Source organism: Macadamia integrifolia, chromosome 7 (assembly GCF_013358625.1).
Source record: "Macadamia integrifolia cultivar HAES 741 chromosome 7, SCU_Mint_v3, whole genome shotgun sequence".
NCBI classification, from domain to species: domain Eukaryota; kingdom Viridiplantae; phylum Streptophyta; class Magnoliopsida; order Proteales; family Proteaceae; genus Macadamia; species Macadamia integrifolia.
The window spans coordinates 79,773-107,567 of NC_056563.1; the positions used below are offsets into that span (position 1 = coordinate 79,773).

The window sequence follows — 27,795 nt, forward strand, 5'->3', positions numbered from 1 at the left end:
GAACCACTGATACAAAATATTTTTCAGATTATTATTCCAAATTATCAATTAGTGATAGTACCTTATAAGACCATTCATTTAATGATAGATCCTTAGTAACATTACCACTTCCAATCAATTGAACTGGACCACCAACTATTCCATTTGGTGCCAAGTCAAAAAATGAACCATAGTTCTGCACAAAAAGGAAAAAGATCATATCAACTGATCGAGTGAAAAATCTCTCATTGTTTCAAAGAATCCAATCTAATTGTGAATTGACTTGCAAAGCTAGCAGCAAAAATGGCAGTTTCTTCTTCCATGATCGAATGGACCTCTCACATGTTGGAGGAACTCGAGATGGATCCTCAATGTGTGTTCTGCAATAAATACTACCAGACTGGACCAGCCCAACCCAACTTTAGTCTTCAGAAGGGTTCTAATTTAGGTTTTTGATTGATAAAAGAAACTGCAGCCCCGCCAGATAATTGGATCAATAATACAAAGACAGAGAACTGAGACTTTTATCCAACAAATTCATCACTATCTGATCCTTTCCTATCCAACAACCGATCTATCTGATCTCGAATTCAAGGGAATCGATCTATCTGATCCTTTCCTATCCAACAACCGATCACCGAAAGCCAAAAACTGCTTCCCCAAACTAAGCTTTTTGCCCAGGAAGAGATCCGATGCAGTTAGATTCTTTCCAATCGATTCCTCCTTCACAGGCTTAGAGGCTTTTTCGTCATTTTCGGTGTTGACGCTCATTTGCGGAATCTTCTTCTCATGATCCGGAAGGAGTAGCTTGGACGCAGCAGGATCATATCCTTCAACCGGAAATTGCCTCGGGAAGAAGTATGTCACTCGATGAGGCATTTCTCAAAAGCCTCAGAGAACCAAAAACACAAACTCTTTAGACTATCTCTCAAACACTAGCAATCTCCACGTATTCAAATCATCCGCGAAGAACCTCTGCGACTACGAGTTCCTCTCAGAACTAATCGACTAGAGAGAAGACAAGAAGAAGACGGAAGACGAGAGAGAAAGAGAACTTACCAGTTCCAGCGGAGTCGTCGGCGGCCTATTAGAGACGGCGAGACGAACACCGGCAGCTTATTAGAGAAAAGAGAACTCACCGGCGGCCTATTAGGGACGGCGGGATGAACACTGGAATAATAGTCAAGCACAGAGAAAGAGATAGAAAGAATAAGAACAGAGTGAGTTAAAGAGAAGAAGTAGAAGAAGAAGACGGAAGACGAGAGAGAAAGACAAAGAGAACTTACCAGTTCCAGCGGAGTCGTCGGCGGCCTATTAGAGACGGCAAGACGAACACCGGCAGCTTATTAGAGAAAAGAGAACTCGCCGGCGGCCTATTAGGGACGGCGGGATGAACGCCAAAAGCAGAGAGGTTCCCGCGACAGTTCAGCCCTATTTTTTATTTTAAAAATTCTCAAAAGTTGCAATTATAGGAAAGTGATAGGGTGTATTGTCAACATATATGTTTTTCAAAGGTTTAATTCACTCACACCATAAGATCAATAAAGTCCAAGTGTCACGATCCTAGGGTAAGCTAGAGAATGTATGGCTCACCCCGCGCTATAGAGGAGCCGAATCCATCCTGGATTCGAACCTGACACTTTCCTATTTCTCAGGAGATTTTTGGTCGATACGTATTGGAGTTTAGTTAGACATCCAGCGCAATACGCGTTCCAGAGGAATTGGGACCCGTTTCTTTTCCTATTTCTCAGGGATTCAGGAGTTGTGAGGTCAACCACTCAACCCGTTACGCCTGTTTCCTTCGTAACAAATAAATGTCCCCTCTGCTCACCAGATCTCATCTGGGCGCTTCCATGTTCACTTATGCAGAAACACCAAATAATTTTAATCTTCTTTGACAAGGTGCACCTCTCTCTCTCTCTCTCTCCAAAGAGAACTCATGAAGGATTCCTGTTTCAGTTGGGTTTATCTATAAAACTTGTTTATATTTTCTGTTATTTTTTTATTTTTATGGAACATTAGAAGCAAGCATATATGGGTAAAGGGAGACCCGATGGGAAGGAAAGAATCATCCAATGATGGGAACAACATCGTGACCTTAAAATGGAAGTAGTTTCCACTCCTTCCATATTTCATTTCATTTCTGAAATAGAATTTGGCAAGAAAAAATGCCAGACCTAAGTCAAAAGCTAAATTCCAATAAACCATAAAGCAGAAGTTGCCCCTTGAGAGAATCGTTTCTGGTGCTTATTTCATTTTTCCTCCTATTCCCTTTTTTTTTTTTTGGTAAAATCCAAGACAACTGATACTGTAGGGGTGTCAAATGGTCGGTTTGGTCAAGCCAATTTTGTAAACCATACAATTGAGGAACTTAGGTTTTCGGTCGGTTTCGAATTCATTTTATTTTGGCTTTTCAATATCAGTTTAAATTGGTTTGTTTTTAATTTGAACCACAATGAAATCTTACATTCACAAGCTATAGTGAGGAAAGCTTCCGTAAAATCACTTTGAATCTGCTTCCCCAATCAAACATATAAACATCTAAGAATAAGAAATTGATTTAATGCTTTCATGTTATAAATTGCAATGGAAAGATAACTGATATTGAAATCAATGGTTAAATAAAGTTTTGTAGTGAAATCATTGTCACGAATCAAATACGAAACTAAATAAATAAACAACTCCCAACAAACTAAGTTGTGTAACTCATGAGTGCAATGAGGGCTGAAGATGAGCTATGCAATGAGGGCTGAAGATGAGGGTAATGCATGGGTTATAATTGGTGGTCAGGGTAGAGACATAAGGAGTTCGACAAGCACAAAGGACAATTGAAGTCAAAAGACTGCAACATAACTTGCTATTATTGCGAGGAGGAAGGTCATATAAAGAGGAATTGTCCGAAGCATATAAAGAATGATTAAAAAAAAAAGAGGAGAAGGAGAAGGAAAATAGAGATAAATCATCAACTGTTGTTATTGTGAAAGGGTCTTGGACTGATGGAGATATTCTTCTCACTTTATGAAGTAAGGAAACTTCAGATCAGATTTTAGCTTTTGGCTGTTCATTACATATATTTTCAGTTAATGATCAATTTGCAACGTATTATAAATGTGATAGTTGTACTGTCAAAATGGAAAATAATGTTGAAAGCAAGGTTGCTAAAATTGGGACAGTAAGGATTAGCATGTTTGATGGGATTGTGTGAATCTTTTACTGGGACTCGATATGTGTCAGATCTAAGAAATAATAGGATTTCATTGTGAGCACTTATTCAAGAGGTTTTAAATGCTCATCTGAAGGTGGAGTTCTCATGGATCCTAGAAGGGCCATAGTTGTGATGTAGGGACGGATGATGAGAAATCTGTATAGATTTGCAGGGAGTGTTGAAACAGATAGAGCTGCCATTGGAACTCTGGCAAGAGGTACAGGTGGACCTACATCAACCCCGGTCTTCCTTGGATTAGCTTGCAGAATCCAAACAATGGTGGAGACTATTCAGTTTTATGTCTTGTATTTTAGGCATGGATTTAGTTATTGGTATAGATACTGATATAACACCGATCCAGATCAGATTGGATCAATGTGAGTCGGTCATTTTTACCCTTACTTTTCACGAAAAGGTAGATTTCTTGTAATATTTTACCCCTAAACCAATACTAATTCCCGATCCGAAACGACCAGGTTTCGATATCAATCACAGCTGATACGATATGATACAGCCGATAATGCCGATCCAATACTGATACTAAGAACCATGATTCTAGGTATCCACATAATTATTATTGGTTTTGTATATATTTGGTTTGGGTTTTGGGTCTGTTACATGTACAGGGGATTTAGTTATTGGTATAGATACTGATATAACACCAATCCAGATCATATTGGATCAATGCGAGTCGGTCATTTTTACCCTTACTTTTCACAAAAAGGTAGATTTCTTGTAATATTTTACCCCTAAACCAATACTAATTTCTGATCCGAAACTGCCAGGTTTCGGTATCAATCTCAGCTGATACGATATAATACAGCCGACAATGCCGATCCAATACTGATACTAAGAACCATGATTCTAGGTGTCCACATAATTATTATTGGTTTTGTATATATTTGGTTTGGGTTTTGGGTATGTTACATGTACAGGGTTAAATTTGTATTTGTTTGTGGATTAATGTTTCTAAAATTTCCTATATATTTTCTATGTGAGAAAAATCATAGGCACAAGCAAGAGGAGATCACAGTGAGGTAGAGAGTGATGAACAGTTTTTCTAACTTAGTGAAAAATTCTTGCTCTCTTAGGTGGCTGTAGACATTTGAACCGAACCACGTTAAATTTCATATGTTGTGTATGATTGTTTGTTTGATTTCTTCCTCGAGGTTACACATTTCTTCCTAACATCAAGTGCCACCCATGGTTTGAACAATGTTTCATATAGGAAGGCCACTGTGTACCAACATTTATTAGTTGAATTCACAATTTAATGTGTTGTTGATGTTGTTCCTTGGGTACATTATTCAAAACTTTGTATATTGATCTGGTATTTTGGAATTTTTTTTTTTATTATTTTACTGTAAAATTCTACTACAATGGATCACTTGGTGTTCTTATGATAGAATTCAACACCAATATGTTAATTATATATTTTAATTGGTCTATTTCATTTGATATTTCAAAGTTTCTGTTCTCTATTGATGTTATTAATTGAACATGGATTAAATCATATATGATTGTAGATTTTTCTTGAATTTTGTCTAAAATTTTACTATTATCTTATTCTTCATATATATTCTAACATACTTTGTTATGTTTATTTAGTAACAGGCTCAATTATATCTAACAGTGGTATTGAGACTCCAATGTTGGCCTGTCTTTTTGGAACGCAAGACGGAAATGGTTGGTTTTGATGCTAGAGTTTCCACAAATGTTTCACAGATAGACCCGCATCAATTCAATGGTAAAGTTGAAAGGATATGTATTGTATCTGCCTGAACTCAGCCATCAAATTACAAAAAATTAAAAAATTTTAAAAAAAAAAAAAAAAAAAAAAAAAAGCCATAAACATGGATGGTTTTGAAGAATCAAAGAATGATATCAATATTTGGACATTCTTTCATATTCTTCTACAACTATTTTCCTACATGGGTTTTCTATTTTTTCACAGATAATTTTGTTATTATTTTTATCAATTTCCTGGGCTTGGAAGAGAAATGTGAAGCCGACCCTTGAAAATACAAAAACAATGTTGAAGAATACATACTTTTTATACTATCGATCAACCCTTATATTTTGCACGGGTTTGTCTTCTTGTGACCTTCTCCTATGTGTGTTAAACTACCTCTCTGGGTATAGACATGGTTGGTCTAATTTAAAGATTGTTTTCCAATTGGATTTTTCATTCAGAACATTCACTTGGTTTGCGATCTCTGTTTAATTGCACATCCAGTTTTCTCATTCAAGTGAACGCAGATTCCCCATTCTACTAAGGATTTGGTGGGCTTTCTGTTTCCTAATGTCTTGCTTCAATCTTATTATACATCTTGACTTGTATTGGAAACATTCTTCCTTACCATTCTTGTTATGGGCCTCTATTACTGAATCTTTTATTGCTAGCTTGTTCTTCTGCTATGTTGGGTTGTTTGGTAAGCGACAAGAAGATGGAGATTTCAATCTTTTGGATCCTCTTTTGAAAAATAATTTTAGTCAAAAGAATGTTGACGGTGAACAAGTATCAAGTGTCATTGGAGAAAATGTAACTCCTTATGCAGATGCCAATCTTTTTTGTATTTTTACTTTCTCTTGGATGGGCACTTTGCTTGCACTCGGGAATAAAAAAACACTGGATCCTATTGATCTTCCTCAGCTTGCCAATTGTGATAGTGCCAGTATGGTATCTTCTTATTTTAGAATTAAACTTGAATCTAATGGTGATGGCAATGGTAGTGGTGGTCAAGTAAGTAGACTCAAGCTACTGAATGCATTGATTCTCTCAACATGGAAAGAAATTCTATGGACAGCTCTATTCTCCAGTTTATGCACACTCGCTTCTTATGTTGGACCATACCTTATTGAAGCCTTCGTTCAATATCTCAGTAGCCCTGACCAACTACAATATAAAATATATGTGCTAATATTTATTTTCTTTCTTTCAAAGCTCATAAGGTGCCTATCAGAGAGGCACTTGTTCTTTCAATTCCGAAAGATGGCAACTAGGGTCCATGCTGCCTTGTTATCAATAATCTATAAGAAAGGTCTCAAGCTTTCAAGCCACGCAAAGCAGAGCCACACTAGTGGGGAAAACATTAATTTATTGAGTGTTGATGTTGAAAGGATCGGTTTTTTCAGTTGGTACTTGCATGATATATGGATGGTTCCTGTTCAAATAGTTCTAGCATTGTGGATATTGTACAAGAAACTTGGGCTTGCTTCACTTGTAGCATTTGTTGCTACAATGATTTTGATGCTAACAAATGTTCCTCTAGGAAAACTACAAGAGAAAATTCAGAAGGAATTAATGGTTTCAAAGGATCGAAGGATGAAGGTGACATCTAAAGTTTTGCGGAATATAAGGATTCTCAAGCTCCAAGGTTGGGAGATGAAGTTCTTAGCCAAAATATTTGAGATAAGAAACTTGGAAACAAAATGGTTAAAAAAGTTGCTTTATTCATCTGCTATGATTTCATTTGTATACTCGTCTGCTCCCATGTATGCATCTATGGTTACTTTTGGGTTTTGTATGTTTATTGGAATTTCACTAGAGTCAGGGAAGATTCTAACTTCACTTGCAGTATTTCATATATTAAAAGGCCCCATTTATAATCTCCCATACACAATCTCTATGGTAGTTCAAACCAAAATTTCCTTCGACCGGATAACCTCATTCCTATGTCTCGATGACTTTGATCCGAACATAGTACAAAAGCTTCCAAGAGATTGTGTTGATGCAGCAGTTCAGATAGTCAGGGGAAATTTCTCTTGGGACCTTCATTCCCCTAATCTCACACTAAAAGATATTAATTTACGAGTGTCCAATGGTATGAGAGTGGTTGTTTGTGGTGCTATTGAGTCAGGAAAGTCAACTCTACTTTCATGCATATTAGGGGAAGTGCCGAAGGTATCAGGAACCATTAAATTGAATGGTACAACGGCCTATGTTGCACAATCACCTTGGATACAAAGTGGTAAGATAGTATACAATATATTGTTTGGTAAAGATATGGACAAGGAAAGGTATGAGATGATCCTTGAAGCATATTCACTTAAGAAAGACCTAGAATTGTATGCCTTTGGGGACCAAACTATCATAGGAGAGAGGGGACTCAACCTGAGCGGTGAGCAAAAGCAAAGAATTCAGTTTGCACGTGCATTATACCATAGTGCTGATGTTTATCTACTTGATGACCCTTTCAATGCCGTGGATGCTCACACAGGGACTCATCTTTTTAAGGTATCATCTTTGATTTCTATTTTCAAAGTTTTCCATGATGAAAATGGTGGGGGGGGGGGGGGATCTATACATCTCATTACTCAGATCACAATTTTGTTTACTAAAAATTGAGTTTGATCTGAATGTTGATCTAAGAAGAATGAAATCATTATTGTATATATAAACAAGACATTGAATGATTCATGTTTCCTAAGTTAAACCTATGGTTTGCTACTTATACTTGTACAAAATATAATATAGTATGCCTAACTTTCACCTCCTTTTAAGCGACCCAAAATTCTTTTTGAGTGCTAATTGTGAATTTCTCAATTTTTTTTGTGACAGGAATGTTTGTTGAGAATTTTGGGTTCAAAAACAGTAATCTATGTTACCCACCAAGTAGAGTTTTTACGTTCTGCTAATCTCATCCTGGTGAGAATATCCCATCTTTCTTTTAAGTTCCCCAACTAGGTTTGAGAATGATTATTTACCTTCTCTTATTTGATAGGTTATGAAAGATGGAATGACTACTCAAGCAGGGAAGTATGAAGAAATTCTTAGTTCAGGAACTGACTTTATAGAATTAGTGGGTGCACATAAGAAAGCTTTAGCAGACCTTAAGTTTGTTGAACATGAGACTGCTTCGGATAATTTAATTAGTGATGAGGAAGATAATACTATATTATGTAGTGAGAAGTCTAATAGAGATTATGATGGAAAGGAATCCAAAAACTATAAAACTGAAAAAGTAACTAGCCCAGAAGGGCAGCTTATCCAAGAAGAGAATAGAGAAAAGGGTGAAGTTAGTATTTTAGTCTATTGGAAGTATATTACAGCTGCATATAAAGGGGCTTTTGTACCGTTGATATTGTTGGTGCAAATTATTTTTTAATTTCTCGTAATAATTAGTGATTACTGGATGGTGTTGGCTAATCCCATTTCAGAGGACGTAAAACGTCATGTCAAAAAATCCACTGTCATCTTTGTTTATTTTTCTTTAATCCTTGGAAGCTCTCTTTGTGTACTTATAAGGTCCATGCTCATTGTAACTGCTGGATACAAGACAACCATTCTGTTCTTCAACAAAATGCATTTTTGCGTTTTTCGTGCTCCTTTATCATTTTTTGATTCTACTCCAAGTGGAAGGATTCTAAATCGGGTTAGTAATTATGCTTATTTATTCTTAGGATTCAAATGATCTTATTTTATCACAATTAAAGTTGATATAATTTTAAATTTAAAATACTCTATTTTTATTATACTGGTATCCATAGATCAAAGTGCAGTTGATACTTCTATTCCACATCAAATTGAAGAACTTCTTATCTCAATCATATTATTCATAGGAACTGCTGCGGTAGTGTCACAAGTTGCATGGCAAATGTTTGTAGTTTTTATTCCAATGACTATGGCATGCATCTGGTACCAGGTAATTTTATAGCTACTCACTTCTCATGATTAAAATTTCAAATTAAGCCCAATTATATTTTCTTCATCACTAACACGCCATACTAGTTGGTCCACTTGACTTTGTTCACACCAAAACTGATTTAGAGGTGGATGCATATATGATTGGGTGTAAAAGTGGTGATTAAACCTTTATGTTCTTCTTGAATCCGTAGATGATATGCATAATAAATCCAATTTTTCAGTCACAATTTTTATGTAGTTAATACAAAGATGTATTATTTCAATTACCAATTTTTTTTTGAGAAGAAAGGATCAAACCATAGTTGTCAATGCACCACTAAGGCGACAAGATAGTTCTTGAATGCCTAGGTGACCGTTTTCTAAGATTTTCAATGATCTTGGGAAGAAAATAGGGGGAATGGAAAGGGGAAAATGAGGTAAAGTGGGGAGGAAATGGGAGGAATAAGGGGAAAGATGCGAAATTAGAAGAAAACTAGGGTGAAAAAAAAAAAAAAAAATGAGAAAATAGTAACAGCTGCCAGAAATGTTGCAACGGCAGCCACTATATATCACCATTGTCCACTGCCACCAAGAAAAAGAAGAAGAAGACCCTCTCACATTACAAGTAAAAGGGAAAAAATCATTACTTTACACATTACTTCCCCCCTAAAATTTAAACTATAGAAAAAAAACTTGTGTTTCATACAAAAACTCCCCTCTTTATGTAATACAACTTGACCGCGCAAGTGCCAAGGCAACAAGCACCTTCCCACCATCTAGGCTGATCTTGCCACCATGACAACTATGGACCATCAAATCTAATGTTTTCAAAGTGTAAAGTGCACCTAAAGAGACATGTTTCCGATTCTTAGCAATGTAAACAATGGGGTCTTTATATTTCTCCTTTGTGCAGAGTAGAAGATCTTTTATCCTTGCGGATAGATGTTGAGCCAATCTGAACCAGTCTGTATATCCAGTAGTTATATTTCTCCCTTATGGAGGGACCCAGCTTGTTAACTGAACTTAGGAGGAGGATGGAGGCTGGAGGCGATGTGGCAGAGCAGAGATCTGGTGAAGGTGATGCAGATAATGGAGATCGAGAACCTTTGGATAGAGGACCACCTCCTTAGGAGCAGGTGGTAAATGCTCCAAAATGATCCTATGTAAGGGTCGTGGGAATTGCTTCTTGGCCTACAATTACTCACTCCTTGAGCCAATTCAGGCAAGCAATATCACAAGGATCGTTATTCCTCAAAAAGAATATGAAGCTAAGAGACAGATTTTCAGGTTTGCTCTTATAGGTCATGTGAATTTTCGTCTCTTATCTTTGGATCATTTGCGCTAGGAGGCAAAAGTTAATTGGAAGCTGAGTTAAGGGGTATTGATGCACCCCCTTGGGAAAGGTTATGTGATCTTTCAGTTTCAATGCAAGGGTGATAAAGCGGCTGTTTGGAGAAGGAACCCCTTGCATGTGGGTGGATAATTGATTAGATTTCAACACTGGAAGATGGATTTTAATATCCATGAGAAGCAATCCTTTTCAAAGCTGGTGTGGGTTCGCTTTCTGGATCTTTCCTTGAAATACTGGCCTGAGAACGTCCTTCTCTCAATCGCGAAAGTGGTAGGGCGTCCTGTTGCCCAGGATAGTCATGCCAGACAAGGTATTTTAGGGTACTTTGCTCGATTATTGGTTGAAGTTGATGTTTTGGAATCGGAAACTCATGTTGAGGAGGTTCAAGTGGAGAGGCCCAAGCCAGGAACTTCAAAGGTTTTTGGATTCCGTCAACATGTTATCTATGAAGATAACAGTGTGAGATGTGGCTACTGCAAGCGAATGGGACATCGGGTCAATGAATGTCAGCACAAGAAGGCTAAGGAAGAGAGACAACGCCCTTGACCAGGCACAGATACCAGGGGCGGTGTACGAAGAAGATGGAGTTGACTCAGGAAGGGGTAACTCATTGGGTCCTTCTGGTCCCTCTTTGGAAAGAAATATCTCAGATAATTCTCTTCCAAATCAGCCCTTGAACAATTATGAACAGTTACCTAATGTAGAGGGGAATGAATTAGCAGCAAATCCTTCCTATGATGTCTCTCCCTAGTTACCATACGTAGAGGGGGGTCAGATTCAAATTAATTTGGATTCTTCTAATCTTAATCTACCCAATTCAGGTAAGGATGGATTAGCATATGAGAGGGATGAGTTGGATAAGGAGTCTACTATGATGAGGTGGGGTGGTCTGATTCTGATTCTGGTTCAGAATTAGAGTCCGACTCAGACTAGGCAACCGTTCTGAAGGGGAGTGAACTAAACCAGGTTGGAACTTCTCCAATCCTTGGACGGGTGGAGGGGAAGCAGCACAAGGGTGCATTGGTGGTGGCATATCAGGGCCCTATGAGGATGTCTTTGCGCCCAAAGAGGGCGGGAGTGGCTCAAGGGTTTAGACGTGGAGATTTGGCAAGTAAGGGTGGTCGGATTTCTTCTAATGGGGATCCTCAAGTCTCATATGCTCAGCTTAGGAGAAGGGAGGTCGTTGTGATGGGGGCTCATGCAGTGGATAGAGCTATTACAATGGGTGAAAAAAATGTGGGGGAAAAAAAGGAGATGGTCAGACGTCTATGTGTGACAGGGTCACTGATTCAACATGTTAATCATGCGTGTTCTATTCTGGAACATTCCTGGTGTGAAGGAGCCTGGTAAGAGGGCTTTACAATCTCTTCTGAGAGAGTCTTCCCCATATATTATGTGTTTGGCTGAACCAATTGTTCAGGTTAGTAATTTCTCTGCTTTATTTTTTAATAAAATGGGGTATGCGACGGAGGTTATTCATAATATCTAATAGGAAAGGTTCCCTAACCTGTGGGTAATTTGGAAACGTGATCTGATGCATCCGATTATTACCTCAATATAGGATCAGTAGCTCTCTGTAGAGGTCTTTTGGCTGGGTAAAAGAGCGCTCATTTCTTTGATTCATGCCAGTTGCTTCAAAGTTGAGCATAGGGAATTGTGGTCCGATTTGGCAGCTGTTTCGATTGCTTCTCTTCTGTGGTAGTTATTGGTGATTTTAATGCAATGTTGTTGTCCCATGAGGAAAGAAGGCCGAGGAATTTTGAAATTGGGTCGGCAGTAGAGTTTCAAGCTATGGTTGATTCTTGTATGTTTATTCCTTGTCCTTCACAGGGTAAAAACTATACTTGGTCCAATAATCGTAGAATGGGTAATGTGATGGCGGTTCTGGATCGCTCCTTTCATAATGAGATCTGGATAAATGAATTCAAAAGTATTTCTTAGCGAGTTATTACTTGTTCAGCATCTAATCACACTCCTATTTTGATTCAATCAAATGTAGTCCCAAAGCCTAGTAACATCACTTTTCAGTTTCACAGTTTTTGGATGGAGGATGCTCGCTTTCTGTCTATGGTGGAGAAAGCTTGGTCTCACCCTATGGGAGGATGCCCCATCTATAAAGGTGGTGAAAGTGGCTCTAAGAGCTTGGGCTACAGAAATTTATCCTAATCTGAATGAGGAGGTGAACAAAGAGACTATAGAGCTAAAAAGGGTGTAGGATGTAATTGATGTGTCAAGAATGATAGATGCTCTCTTTAATGAAGAAGCAGATGCAAAAACAACCCTGTTGAATGCAAGTAAGTTGCAAGAGAAGACGTGGTCAGAGAAAGCTAAATTAAGGTGGTTGAAGAATGGTGATCAGAACACAAAAATTTTTCATCTCTATGTGAAGATTGAAAGATCAAGAAATCAAATTAGTACATTGCGTCATGAGGATGGCTCATGGATTTCTGATCAATTGGAGCTGGCCAACTATATTGTGGATTTTTATAAGAATTTTCCCTCTGAGGTTCCTGTAACGCCACACTATGATTTACTTGACCAGATTCCTACGATCCTTTCTGAGGAGGACAACTTTTTCTTGGATGCGGTCCTATCTACGAAGGAGATTAAATAGGCGATCTGGGGGCTTGATGCGTACAATTCTCTAGGTCCTGATGGCTTTCCAGGTCAGTTTTTAAGAAGTTGTTAGGAGATAGTGGAAAAGGAGTTTTGCATTACTGATTTTCTTTCTTTTTGGTAGGGAAGTTGCCTAATGGGGTGAATAATTGTTTTCTAAATCTTTTCCCTAAAGTTGATGGTGTTTGTACTTTAGATAAGTTTCAGCCCATATGTATGGGGAATTTTTTCAGCAAAGTGTTATCGAAGATAGCTGCATCCAAATTAATTGCTCATCTCCCTAGATTGATTTCAGAAGAACAGGGAGCCTTCCAAAAGGATAAGATTATTTCAGCAGACAATAGTCTTGCTTCAAAATTGGCAAATTTGATGCACTCGGCTGTTAGAAGTGGAGGTATGGGCTTAAAGTTGGATGTGCAAAAAGCTTATGATTCCCTCTCTTGGGGATTTCTTTTTGCCACTTTGGGAAAATTTGGTTTCTCGCCTAGTTGGATAAATAAAATTCACCAAATGTTGATCTCAACAAGGATCTCAATCTTGTTCAATGGAGGTCTGGTGGTTTTCTTTGGCGTGGAGCATGGTCTCAGGCAAGGGGATCCCATTTCCCTAATCCTTTTTATTTTGGCAGAGGAAGTTTTGTGTAGGGGGTTGAAGAATTTGATCATGGAAGGGAAGATGAAAGCCCTCCCTGGCCCTAAAGGTGTTGTTACTCCTTCTCATTTACTCTTCGCAAATGATATCTTCATTTTTTTATGAATGGGTCAGCCAGGTATGTGAAGCAGCTTCATGAGTTTTTATCCAATTATCAGTCTTTTTCTGGTCAAAAAATTAACTAGGAAAAAAGTAAACTATTTTTTGGGAAGATTGCCCCTCGTAGAAGACATTTTATTACTGATTACCTGGGAATTACAGCGACAGACCTTCCTACAAAATATCTGGGGGTGGAGATCTTTAAACGTAGAGTGAAGAACTGTCATTTGCTTCCTCTTCTGGATAAGAAAAAAAGAAGATTGGCAAGGTGGAAAGGTAAACTTCTCTCTATGGCTAGGAGGGTGGAATTGGTGAGGTCAGTTATATCTGGTATTCCAATCCATAACTTCTCTGTATACTAGTGGCCGGAAGGGACAGTGAAGGTGGTGGAACACTGGAGGCGGAATTTTATTTGGTCCGGTGATATGGAGGTGTCAAAGAAGATTGTGGTGAAATAGGAAGGGGTTTGTAGGCCTAAAAGGGAAGGGGGTTTGGAAATTAGAAGACTGAGAGATGTGAATTATGATTGTTTGTGCAAATTGGCCTAGCAAATCAAGCATGAAGATTCAATTATGAGTAAGTTCTTCAGGGAGAGATTTATTAAAGATGATGGCTCTCTGCGGCATGGGTATAAATCATCTTCCATATAGCCTAGTTTGAAGAAGGTTTAGAGTTTTCTGGCTGAGTATGAGCAATGGATTGTTGGAAATGGGGAAAAATTGGCTTCTAGTTGTAGATGGGTTGGCACTCAGTCTACTGCAGAGCAGTTAAACTTGGAACCCAATCTCTTCTCTAGTCCGAAAGTAAAAGTAGCTGAGTTCATTAATCAATCCTCTTGGGAATTTTCACCTATTGAGTCGATTGTGCTTGCTGAAATTTGGGAGAAAGCTAAGCGAATTCACATCCAGAATATTGAGGATTCATGTCTTTGGCAGTCGACCTCTTCAAGCGTGTTTTTCATTAAATCAACTTGGGAAGAAGTTCAGGTAAAACATCAGAAGGTTAGTTGGTATTCTCTCATCTGGAACTCTTCTATCCAGCCAAGGCAAGCTGTTTTTGTCTGGCAGTTAGTTCAAAATAAATTTCCAACTGATGATAATGTTTGCAGACGTGGTGTTCATCTTGTATCCCAGTGCAGTTTGTGTGGTAAAGAGGAAGAATTGGTTTCTCACATTTTTTATAAATGTGAGTTTGCTCACAGCTTGTGGAGAGCCTTTTGTGATGGCTTTGAAGTTCAGTAGTCTCCCTCATGGACATGGACAGCTTTATCGTATGGTGGAAGAAATCAGCAAGGAACCTTCACTTTAAAAAGGTGTGGGTAAGTGGCTTCACTCTTGTGCCTAGTATTTTATGGCAGGAAAGGAACGCAAGACATTTTGAGGGGTTGTCTAAATCGGCTAGGTATTGTTTTGCTATGATTAAGAGTGAAATCAGCTTATAGGCGGTGGTATCTACGAGTTCCCCTCTTTCTTTTAGTTCTTTAATCTGTACTAGGCAGTTGGGGATTTCCAGGATGGGATATAAGCCAAGGGAGGTTATGGAAGTCTTCTAGTGTCCTCCTCAGACTGGATGGGTTAAGTTAAATTTGGATGGCTGCTCTCTTGGAAATCCAGGAAAAGAAGGGGTTGGTGGAGTATTCCGAAATGAAAAAGCTGAAGTATTACAGTCTTTTAGATGCTTTTTGGGTGTCCTTGAAGCTGAGATTTTAGCTGTTATTTCTGGTTTAGAGATTGCAAAAGAGATGGGCATCACCCAATTATGGATTGAGAGCGATTCGGTGGCTGTGGTGTTTCTCATTTCAAATTGGAAAATTCCCTGGATTTTGGTCTTCAGAGGTGGATAAGTTTGACTCCTTATTTGAACTAGCTCATCTAGAAAATCACTTATTTCATTCGTGAAGCAAACCCAGTTGCTGATTTCTTAGAAAAATCGGCTACAAAATTTGAAGTTTCTTCTCCAATTCAGTCTTGGCCTGCGTTGGTTGCTATGGAGCTGGTCTTAGATAGTCAATCTCGGCCTACATATCATTTCAAATTATGTAGTTTGCTTCTGACTTTGTGATTTGGTTTCTGGTGTGGTTTCTTCTCTGCTGATAGCATTGCCGAAGGTGGAGTAGGTTTCGCCGCAGATTCCAAATGTGATAATCCCTTTCTAAATTCTTTTCATTCTTTTTTTCTTCTGATACAAATGAATTTTTAGCGAAAAAAAGAGACATGTTTGCTCTTTTGATGCGCATATGTAATTTAGGTATGTATGGATGAAAATATATTATGACCTACGTGTAATTGGTAGCTCTCGGTTGAATCTTAAACTAAAAATAAGTTACTAATTAACATATGCTAACAATTATTTAAGGGATAAGATTTTTGGTCTAGCAGTCCACATAACCAACCCATAGATCTGAATTTAAACTTCAAAGATTTTAGATGGAACGCACTGAATTTAATGATTTTGTAGCTCCGTCTTCGTCAACTCTGATTCGTGGTAGCCCCATCTTTTGGGTTCTAGTAAAGTCAAGTATCTAAAGGCTATCTTAAGGACATGGTTCCACAATTTTTTTTTTCCTATATTCATAGAGATGTGGAGAGGAGTAGGGTGGTTTTGGAGGATCCCTGGGAAGTTATTGAAGCGATGGGGCTCAATGATTATCTGTTTGATTGTGAAAAGACAGTTGCTAGGGAGTACCAAACTTCAGGAATGGTTATGGGCTGAGAAATCAAGGAATCATTGGCTTCGGGGTGGCAACAGAAACGCTAAGTTCTTTCATCTCTTTGACGAAATTCGAAGGGGAAAGAAATCTATTAAAATTCTCAAGAAAAAAGATGGTACAGAGGTGTCTGAGGGTGATAGGATGTGTGAGTATATGATTTCCTATTTCGAGAATTTCTATCAGCGTTCCTAAACTACTGCTTCACCGGAGCTCCTTTCTTGTATTCCTCACGTTCTTGATGAGAATAACAATGCTTTCATGATTGTTGTTCCTTCATGAGCGTAGATTAAGGCGGCGGTTTTTTATGTGGTTGTAGACAGCTCCTCAAGTCCAGATGGTCTTCTTGGAATGTTTTCTCATCAGTGTTGGGATATTATTAATGATAATGTCTATGTTGCTATCTGCAATTTTTTCAAATAGGGTATTATGACGCAAGGGTTAATAAAAATTTTATATTTCTCATTCCTAAAGTGGAGGGGACAGTAATGCTAGATAAATTCAAACCTATGTATGTGGGGAATTTTTTCTATAAGATCATTCCAAAGATCTTGGCCATTTGTCTTATTTCTTTGCTTCCAAGGTTGATCTTCTCAGAACAAGGAGTTCAACGGTTATTTTCAATAATATTGGTATGGCATCAGAACATGCGAATTTGTTACCAAAGAAGTGCATGGGGGTGGTTTGGGCTCAAAATCTTGATGTGTAGAAAACCTACAATACTCTGATTGGGACTTTCTGTTTATAGTATTGAGGAAGTTTAGTGATATGGATAAATTGGATGCTCCAGATACTCTCTTTTGCAAATCTTTTCACTATGGTGAATGGTGACCTGGTGGGATTTTTTAGTGTGGAATGCAGCCTCAAGAAAGGGATCCTTTGGCCGCGCTATTGTTTATTATTGCTGAAGAGGTTCTATGTAGAGGTTTGGCTGCCTTATGGGACAATGGGAAGATTAAAACCCTAGCTGGACCAAGAGGTGTGGATGTCACTACCTATCTCTTGTTTTCAGCTGATGTTTTTATTTTCATGAATGGAGGTATGAGGGAGATCAATAACCTGCATTATTTCTTGCGACTGTATCAGTTAGCTTCTGGCCAGGTGGTTCACTTGGGTAAAAGGAAGGTTTTCTTTGGAAATGTCACTGTCGGTCATAAAGCAAAGTGTTTGGATGTTTTGGGTATCCCATAATGCTTTTCTCCCTCAAGATATTTGGGGGTTGATATTTTTTAGGGTAGGTTGAGAATAGCAAACTTTCTCCCTCTGCTTGATGTGATAAAATCCAGATTTTCTGGCTGAAAAGGAAAGTTGATCTCTCAAACAGGTAGAGATCAATAGGCGAAGTCTTTTTTTTCTTTTTTTTTTTTTTTTTTTTTTTCGCTAAGAGATCCCTGAATATATTGAAATGAAAGAATAAAATATAGTACATTGGATAACTCAAAAAGGAAAGATTAACTTATAGACCCCCACCTTCGGCATTGCCATCAGCAGGAGAAAACCCACAAGATAATCAACCCGAAAGACTAAAAAAATATGTAACGAGGACGCATATTTGCATCCTACTCAAGAGCCATAATAATCAAAGGGGGCCAAGCCACCACAGGATCAGAAATATCAAGTCTTGTTGCCGATCTTGCTAGGAAATCCACTATGGAATTTCTCTCATGAAGACAGTGAGAAATCTTCTATACAATTGAATTTAAATAATCTTCCACACACCAAGAGAAAAGACATATATAGTATAATATAAAAAATTTCAAGAAAACAAAAAGAACAAACATACCACACTATTTACATTGCTACATTTATATCGCCGCATAAGTACATATGATAACTCAAAAGAAACTAAACAACGAATTCATTATATCATCCATGAATGGCCAATGTGTCACATTACCACATTGCCTCCACTCAATATATAGAAACTCATAGAAGTTATCTATTGTCCAACCTCCCAAAGACCAAGTCATACCGCCCGAAGGTAAAGTAACATTCGGTAGATCTTGCCAATGGTAGGTTGCATCATCTAATAGCGCACAGTTTCACTAAGGAAAATTTCAAAATTCAAGTGTGATCAATACCCTCATTCCACCCTAATCAGTCTCTATGTGAACATGAAATCAACTTCAGTTTTTGTAAAAAAAATCATCAAAACAACAACTATAAATAACAAAGCAAAGTTCAAGGAAGTCTCACATCTCTCTTCAATCAAAGTTGATAACGTAAAACACCCTTACCACAACAACAAGGCATCATATATCAAAACATGAAATTTATGTAAACCAGAATTTTAAAAAAAAAAAAAATATATATATATATATATATATGCATAGATAGAAACTCGTGTGATATAAGAATCATATAATTCATATAGTACATTACTCCATGTGATCATAATCACAACCTAACACGTAATATTTCATAAAAATAAATAAATAAATAAATAAAATAAAACTTAACGCATAATATTAATAACTAACATTATGTAATCAATGTTCAATTTGAAAATTCTGATGTGTACACATAGTGCAAATTATGGAATGAAATACAATATGTTCCTCATTCTCTCATGTATATAACATTAGGTTTGCAAAATCAGATTTTTTTTTTTTTTTTTATGACAAAACACCATGAAATCTAAGGTTTATAATAAATCTAGTGTTCATTAAATTATGTTTTCGATAATACTATAAACATAGCAAGTTAGGGCAGAGGTTCCACTCACCTTGATGCTTGTTCCAAATATCGATTTCGTTTTTCCTTCAAAATAGAAAAAATGTTGTATCTTCCTCTACAATTTTGTCAAAATTCTGCCTTAACATATTCTGCCTATTGATATAGAAAAATAGAAAATAAATATCTCTAAAATTCCAAATAAGTTGAAATTAGATCCTATTGAAACTTAGCTCATATATATATATATATATATATGTCTCATACGAAAATAAATTTTTTTTTTAACTAATGGTCAGCAAAAATGTATTAATAATCATCAAATGTGAAGTTACAAATGTCTTTCAAGCCTCAATTCCACCTTCGGCATGGCCATCAACGGAAAAGAGACTCAAAGCAAGGAAGACAAAGTAAATTACATAAATCGAAATCTTGACCTATGTTGAAGGTCCCAATCAAGCTCATAAGTTATAAAAGATAGAGAAACATCCCAAATCTTTGAAGTACGAGTAATAGCAACATGTTTGGCTACCTTGTCTGCTATAGTATTTATTTCCCGATAGCAATGAGATATAGTCCAAGTTATGTTGTCCAAATAACCTTTGTAGTACCACCATCTTTGTAAAAAGCACCATGGAATATTCTGTCTTTTGATACAATAAATAACAGCCTGAGAATCACATTCTATCCACAAATTCCCAATTTCCTTCAAAGATGCACAGTGTATTCCATGGAAGAAAGCAGCAAATTCAGCCATGAAATTAGTTCCGATTGCTTGTAAAGTTTGGAAGAGTTTCTTCCATATCTCTAATATTGGATGGCCTCAACCAAGTTCTCTCGCTGAGTTGGCTCAATGATGGTCCTCTAAGGCAAGCTTAGTCCCTTTAAAAGAGGCGTGGGTGGCTGGGTTTGTGCTTATTCCCTACCATATTTGGTATGAACGTAATAGAAGGCGATATGATGAGAAAAGATGTCTATCTGGTCTGATCTTGAAGGCGGTCCTGAGTGATATTGGGGAGTCATCTCATGTGAGGGTGCTTCTTTCAAAGTCAATGGTCGATTTCATCCTGTCTAGAAGCCTAAATTTTAAGGCAAAATTTACATGTGTATCTCATGCAATTGAAGAGCGGAAGTGGAGAAAACCTATGGTCGGATGGGTCAAGTTGAATATAGATGGGTGTTCCTTGGGAAATTCAGATTAGTCAGGGGCGGGTGGAGTGGTTCGTAACAGCTATGGAATGGTGTTATTTAGCTATGCGATCCCCTTGGAAATATGACCAATATAAAGCGGAATTTTCCTCCCTTTTTATTGGTCTGAAGTTTGTAAAGGAGATGGGTGTGGAGAGGCTATGGGTGGAATGTGATCCAAAGGCAGTGGTGGAGCCTGTCCTTAGGAAATCGATTCCTTGGGCCTTCCTATAACAATGGAGGTTGTTCAGTTCCTTTTTGGAGTCTATTACTTGGAGGCTAACACCTTTTTTTAGGAAGGTGAATATTGTGGCCGATATTCTTGCAAAAAAAAAAGGCGCAACGTCTCAAGTGGATCAAGTTCGGTGGGATAGTCCTAGTCTTGTTTGTTCAGAAGTTAGCTGGGATGCGTAGCTCATACCACGATACAGATTTAAATAAAATATTTGCTGCATTCCCCTCGTTTGAGTGGTTGCTGATGCAAATGCCAAAGGTGGTCCTCTAATGAGGTGGAATTTTCTATTCTCCTCTGCTGATGGCTTTGCTGAAGGTGGGTGGAGCTCGATAACGTTGTTCAATTGAAATTTGTATCCTTCTAGGAATACCTAGACGTTAAACCTGTACTCTATTTTCTTCTTTCTTAATATATATATATACTTGTTGACTTTTAGCAAAAAAAAAAAACCATCAAGAAAACCTTCTTAGGATATGTATCAATCCCCTTAAAAAATGATTTTCAGACTGTAACAGATTTTGTACAACAAATTAGAAAAACTTATTAACTCACTTTCCCGAACTCAAATCACTTCCAACTTTTTCAGGAATTTTAAAACTCATAATATTAGATGTGGTTAGAAAGGAACCGTAGGCGATATAATAACTGTACCAGAATTCCTAGTTTGGTGGTGTGACACTTAAGAATATGGCAAGTACTAGACCCGCCTCGGAGATCGGTGAGGCATCCTCACCAAGAATACGGAAAGTACCAAGGGATTTGGGAGATCGTTGAGGGTGTGCAAACTTTTGTCCCACAGCCTAGGGGGAGATTACTGGGCTAATTAATAACTTCTAACTTCTTTTAACATGGCACAATATGTTTTAAAGCCTTAAGAACATTATTGTGCAAGGTTAATGGGGTCGAAGCATTATAAATGGTATCAAAGCAGACCACAACAACGTGTGGGGCCATAGTGGGGATATTGTACCGAAAGGGGAGAAATTGTGACACCCAAAAATACGGTAAGTACCAGACCTGTCTGGGAGATTGGTGATGTGTCCCCACCAAGAATACGGCAAGTACTATAGGCCTTTAGCTCTAATCTCTATCAAGTCATTGCAGGATCTCTTGATATCAGCATCTTTAGGCTCGATAAGAGCTACTCCCCAAGCGAAAGAAATTAAAGAATTTGGTCTTGCCCTCCTATAAATTGCTAGAAAATTAATATTGATGGTTGTTACTGTGACGACCCAAGAATACAGCAAGTACCAGACCCGCCTGGGAGATCGGTGAGGTGTCCCCACCAAGAATACGGCAAGTACCAGGGGGTTTGGGAGACATATGAGGGTGTGCAAACTTTAGTCCCACATCACCTAGGGAGATATTACTGGGCTAGTTAATAACCTCTAACCTCTTTAACATGACACAACACGTTTAAAAGCCTTAAGACCCATGGGTCAAAGAGGACAATAATGTGCAAGGTTAATGGGACCGGGGTGTTACAGTTCCTTAGGCAATCCTGGTTATGCAGGGGCTGGGGGACTTTTTATGAACCACTTGGGTTCCCCAGTCTGTTGTTTCTACTCCTTCGAAGGTATAAAAACAAACTTCTAAGCTGAGTTTGTTGCCTTTTTTAAAATAATCAAGATTGCTATGCAGCATGATTTTACCTAGATGGAGGTGGAGTGTGATTCCAACAGTGGTTTGGTGCATCTCTCGAAAATCAATTCCATGGTGTTTCCTCTAGAAATGGCTCTCTTATTAAGTACTTAGACAGGATCCAATGGAAAATTCAATATTGCTACCGTGAGATAAATACGGTGGTTGATGGGCTAGAAAAGCATGCGGTGAAGAATAGAGGTTCAGTTGTATGGGATGTTCCACCAAGGTTCTCTACAGATGATATAGATTGGGATGCAACTGGAAAACCAAGATTTCGCTTTTCATGATTGCTTCTAGGTTTGTAGGATGATTTTTTTTTTTTTTTTTTTTTTTTTTTTTTTTTGCCTAATTCCATTATCTACTGATGGCAATGCTGAAGCTGGGGAATGGGAACAGGGTTCTTTTTGGTTAATTTATTTGTATCTTGTAAGGCTTTAGCCATTTTCTCATTCTCTATTATTAATATACTTCTTGCTGACCGTAAGCAACAAATAAAATAAAGACTCATAGTAGTTGTTACTATAAACAAATCAGATAAATACTCAAAGTCTATATTCCTCCATCACCACCCCAATTCCTGGGTACAGAAAACTTCCCTGACAGTGACTTATCCGAGTACATAAATTTTTCGGTGTATCAAATTAATTCAGAATTTAATGAAAGTTTTAGGAGGCCATATAAATATATTTATATACTCCCATTAATTATTTCAGATTAGAAAACAATTCCTAACTATGTTCAGTAATATGAACAATCTCGGACTACTATCCAACCCAGAAAATACTCTTAACATTTCAAAATTTTATTTTCTCTCTCATCATACTCATAATCCAAAATTCCATACTTTTAAATCATGATCTATCCCCAAGTAGAACATAAAAAATAATTAAATCATAGGCTAAAAATTCTTACCATGAAAATCGTTTAAAACCTTGACTTTATTTCTCCTTTTCCTTCTTCCTTCTCTTTCTTTCCCACTTGACTATTTTTTTTTTTTTTTCCTTTAGTTTTTTCTTAAATAGAGAGGAGAGACAAGAGAGGCCACGTTTTTGGCTTCTCTCTCCACACCCTTTATCTCTAAAGGATCTTTTTTTTTTTTTTTTTTTTTTTGCTAAATGATAATTTTATAAGGAAAAAGAGGAAATACATTCAATGAAAACCAAAAAAACACAGCAGAAACCACTAGAAAAACTTGCAAGCTCCACCTTCGGCATGGCCATCAGCAAAGAGAGTAAACTAAAAACCTAACAGAATCTATATCTATGCCTGTCCATAGATCATTTCTCTTATAGTTCAGATTCTTTATTTATACAATGCATTTGCTGATTCTTAACAAAAAAAATTTCCAAATCATTGACAATACGATCTGGAAAAAATGATGTGAAAAACCACTGAGAATTTAGAAGCACTAGACTTGGACGCCTATTTATCTCGAAGTCGATCTCTCTTTTTCCTACTTTATCTTCAACTCTCTCACTTCCTCTCTTCTAGTCACAATCGATCTCCAATTCTCTCTCTCTCTCTCTCTCTCTCTCTCTCTCTCTCACACACACACACACACATCCTACTTTTATCTCCTTTATTTTATGCTCAAGGTTATCCAAATTTCAAAAGAAAGGTCTATGATTTTATTAGGATAGCCTTATTTTATTAATTATTAATTAGCAATATTAGTTAGATAATTTAAATTACTTTCCATTGGTAGAATGGTAAATTAAGGTTCAATGGAAAATGGTAATTTCTAGGGTAAAAACCCAAAAGTTATTCTATAGTGTAGTTACATCTAATGGATGATTTTTAGCATCTAATAGATAATTTTTAGCACTTACCGAATAGTGTTGCACCCTTAATAGTCTTGTATCCCCACTTTAAGTCACCTTGACCCTACAATGGTCAAAGACAAAAATACCCCTAAATCAGATTTCAGGATATTACACACGACAAGTCCATCGGTTTCTTGATTCCTTTAATTTCTCGTAACTCATTGTGCCTGAGGCAATCTGAGAGTTTATTCCATATTTTTTTCTAGACTGTCCGGTTGCATTCAAGGTATGGAATACTTCCCTTCAGCTATTTAATGTTGGTTGTGCCATCATCCACTGAGCTGGCTCAAAGGTGGTCCTCTAAGGCAAGCATGGTTCCTTTAAAGGAGGTATTAAATGATATTAGAGAGGCAGCACATGCGAAGGACCTCAATTCCAAATTTATGGACAACTTCTTCTTGTCCAGAAGCCTTAATTTCAAAGCTAATATTACTTCCATAGCATTATATATTGAGGAACTGAGATCGATTAAACCTATTTTTGGATGTGTCAAATTGAATATCAATTGGTATTCTCCTGGAAACCCAGGCTTGATTTATAATAGTGCATGTATTGTGCTGTCTTGCTATGCTTTCCCATTTGGTATTATGTCAAATTATAAGGCGTAATTCTCCTCCTTAATTTATTGGCTTGAAGTATACCATGGAGATCAGGTGGAGAGGCTGTGGGTGGAATGCAACTCACAAGCTGTGGTAGCGGTTGCCCTTAAGAACTCCATCCCTTGGGGCTTTCTTCAATAGTGGAGTTTCTTCTATTCCTTCCTGGAGTCTATTACATGCAGATTAACCCAATGTTTCAGAGAGGTGAACACTATGATTAATGTTCTTGCTAAAAAATGTGCAACTTCTCAAATTGATCAAGTTTCGATGAGTAACCGCAATTTTTCTTCTTCCGAAATTAGCTGGGATGCCCAATATAGGCATCAATATAGGTTTAAGCATTGAGTCTCATTTGGATTAACAGTTTCTCTGAAGTTAAAATGGTGGCGGATGGCCTTGCAAAGCATGCAGTTGCAACTAGGACTTCATCTTTGTGGGTCTCCCCTCCTCAATTCTCCAATAATGAAATAGAATGGCATGCTTAGATGAGGCCTCAGTTTTGCTTTGTATGAATCATTGGTCTTTCATGTTTAGTTGGTGTGTTGTCTTTCCTTTTTAGTTCTTTCTCTGTTGATGGCAATCCCGAAAGCGGAGTAGATCGCTACGTTTGTGTTCTAAGCTGTTCTGGGCCTATTTTGTATTTCTTTCATTCTTTTCTAATGAAATCTCTTTCTGACAAGAAAAATGATCCGTTGTATTGAATCTTGTGGCTTGGTTTATTGTTCCTTATTGTGGTTGTAGTTGATGTTTTTCTTTAGCCAAAATATATATATATATATATATATATATATATATCTTTTTTACTTTAGTTGTGTTCTTGGGGGTGCTAGCCCTAAGCCTTAGATGCATGTATCAGTCTATCAATATTCTTCTTTTCTTTTGAATAAATTGATTTATCTATAAAAAAAATAAAATAAAATAAAAAATCAACTGCTCATGTCCATTAAGCTTTTTATCTTGGAATTCAAGTAAATCAATCAACATATAATTAAAATAGAGAATAATAGTCATTCAAAAGAGATAAGTGAAAGTAAAAAAAAATAAAAAATAGAATGAAATATATATAATTGCATCCATAATCTGGTGTCACTATCAAATTTCACATTTAGAAATCTCATCAAGAAAAGCCATAACATTTTTTTCTCTAACTATACATTCACTATACATATTTTTACATTTTACTTAATTTCCATTTTTATGAAACTTGTCTTGTAGCAATACTACAAATCAATTGCACGAGAACTATCACGGTTGGCCGGAGTATGCCAAGCTCCAATTATACAACATTTTTCTGAATCTAGTTCAAGTTCAACCACAATCAAGTGCTTCAATCAAGTAAAAAGGTTTATGTACATAAACCTTAAGCTGGTGGATGGATATTCCCGACCAAAATTTTATTTCTTTGCTGCAATGGAGTGGTTATGCTTCTGTATGGATTTGTTGGCATCCATCATGTATGTCATCTCATTAGTTTTCTTAGTCTCAATGCCGAAGGAAGTACTCAGTCCTGGTAAGAAAATTGAACTTTAGATCTAATAAAATAAGGTAACCATGATTGATTTCTTACATGAAAGCATGATTTTTGATTTTTTTTTTTTTTTTTCTCTTAAAGGTAGTGTGGGTTTGGCAGTCACATATGGACTTAAATTCAATTTGCATGGGGTTGTATGGGATCTTAATAGACTTGAGAATTTGATCATATCTGTTGAAAGAATATTGCAGTATACCTCCATACCTAGTGAACCCTCTCTACTGGTAGAAAGAAATAGACCAAGTCATGATAGGCCATCAAAAGGGGAAGTTGATATTGTTGGTTCGCAGGTAATCTCCAATCTTGATTCCTTAAGTCTTTATCTCCTTATTTTTCCTCACTTTATAGAACAAAGCCTTTGTATCCTAATATCTCTAAACAGTTGTTCCTGCTCTTATGGAATTCTACTACTTCATATTTTGGTTATTGAATATGTATGTAGGTCCGCTATGCACCACATCTTCCTCTTGTCTTGCGAGGTGTCACATGCACATTCCCCGGAGGGATGAGAATTGGCATTGTTGGAAGAACAGGAAGTAGTAAATCAACTCTTGTACATACTCTCTTCCGTATGCTTGAACCTATTGTCGGTAAAATTTTGATAGATGGTATCAACATCTCGAGTATTGGTCTTTATGACTAGCAGTCAAGATTAGTATCATCCCACAAGATCCAACAATGTTTGAGGGGACTCTAAGAAGCAATCTTGATCCACTTGAACAGTACAGTGATGAAGAGATTTGGGAGGTGGGATTTTTCATTATGTGAATAATCTTCAATAAGTGATAAAGATAAGATGCAAATATTTTCTACTTAGTGGTGACATACACACAAAACTAGTTTCACAATTGATTGTTGGTACATGTAACTATATGAACTCATTTCTAGTGGGTATCTTCTTTCTAAATTTTTGTTCAGATTTTTAAATCCTTGACAGTGTGATATTGAATTCATTGCATTGAACCATCTTCAAGCCAATTTAGGACTTGGAAACATACCATATTTATTGTTGTGTTTCCATTTGCAGTTGGTGGTTTGTTTCTTGTTCATTTCATCTCCAACTTAACTCATCTTTAATGATCAAATCTATATTAACTTGAATGATCAAGCAAAGTGGTAAGTTGACATGGATTTTTTGTTGTCTTAGGTTTTAGACAGATGCCAACTTGGCGATAAAGTTAGAACGGAAGGGAAACTTGATTCTGTAGGTTCGTTTCTTCTTATATTCTCTCCATACTAAAATTTATAAACATCAATTTATCCACGCACAACTACACAATCTTTTCAATTTTTTATTATATGATATCTCTAACTTCTTGTTCACATTCCTTTTCTGACAAAAAGTGGAGGAAGAAAAGTTAATGAAAAATAGATCTTGAATTGCTAACTCATTTTCACATGGCGATTGTCATAGTTACTGAGAATGGAGAAAATTGGAGCGTAGGTCAAAGGCAACTTATCTGTTTAGGACGGGTACTACTCAAGAGGAGTAAAGTGTTAATACTCGATGAAGCAACTGCATCAATGGATACTGCAACTGACTATCTCATTCAGCAAACACTTAGGCAACACTTCTCAGGATGTACTGTCATCACGATTGCACATAGGATAACATCAATTCTTGATATCGATATGGTCCTACTTCTTGATAATGGTTAGTAGCTAATAATTAGTATAGCACAAAGAAATGGGTTCAAATGAGTTTGATAATACATCTTTTTGTGGTGCTTGCCTAATTAAATTGACATTTTTTTTCGTGTTAAGCAGGCCTCGTACTGGAATATGATTCCCCAGCGAATTTGCTAGAGATTAAATTTTCATCATTTGCAAATCTGGTTAAGGAGTATACACGAAGATGTAGTTCCTAG

At 37.1% G+C, this 27,795-nt stretch overlaps 1 pseudogene; it reads left to right on the top strand.

The window, feature by feature from the left end:
* The first annotated feature begins 3,331 nt into the window (after window positions 1-3,331).
* On the top strand, window positions 3,332-27,795 carry LOC122084139 (annotated as a pseudogene).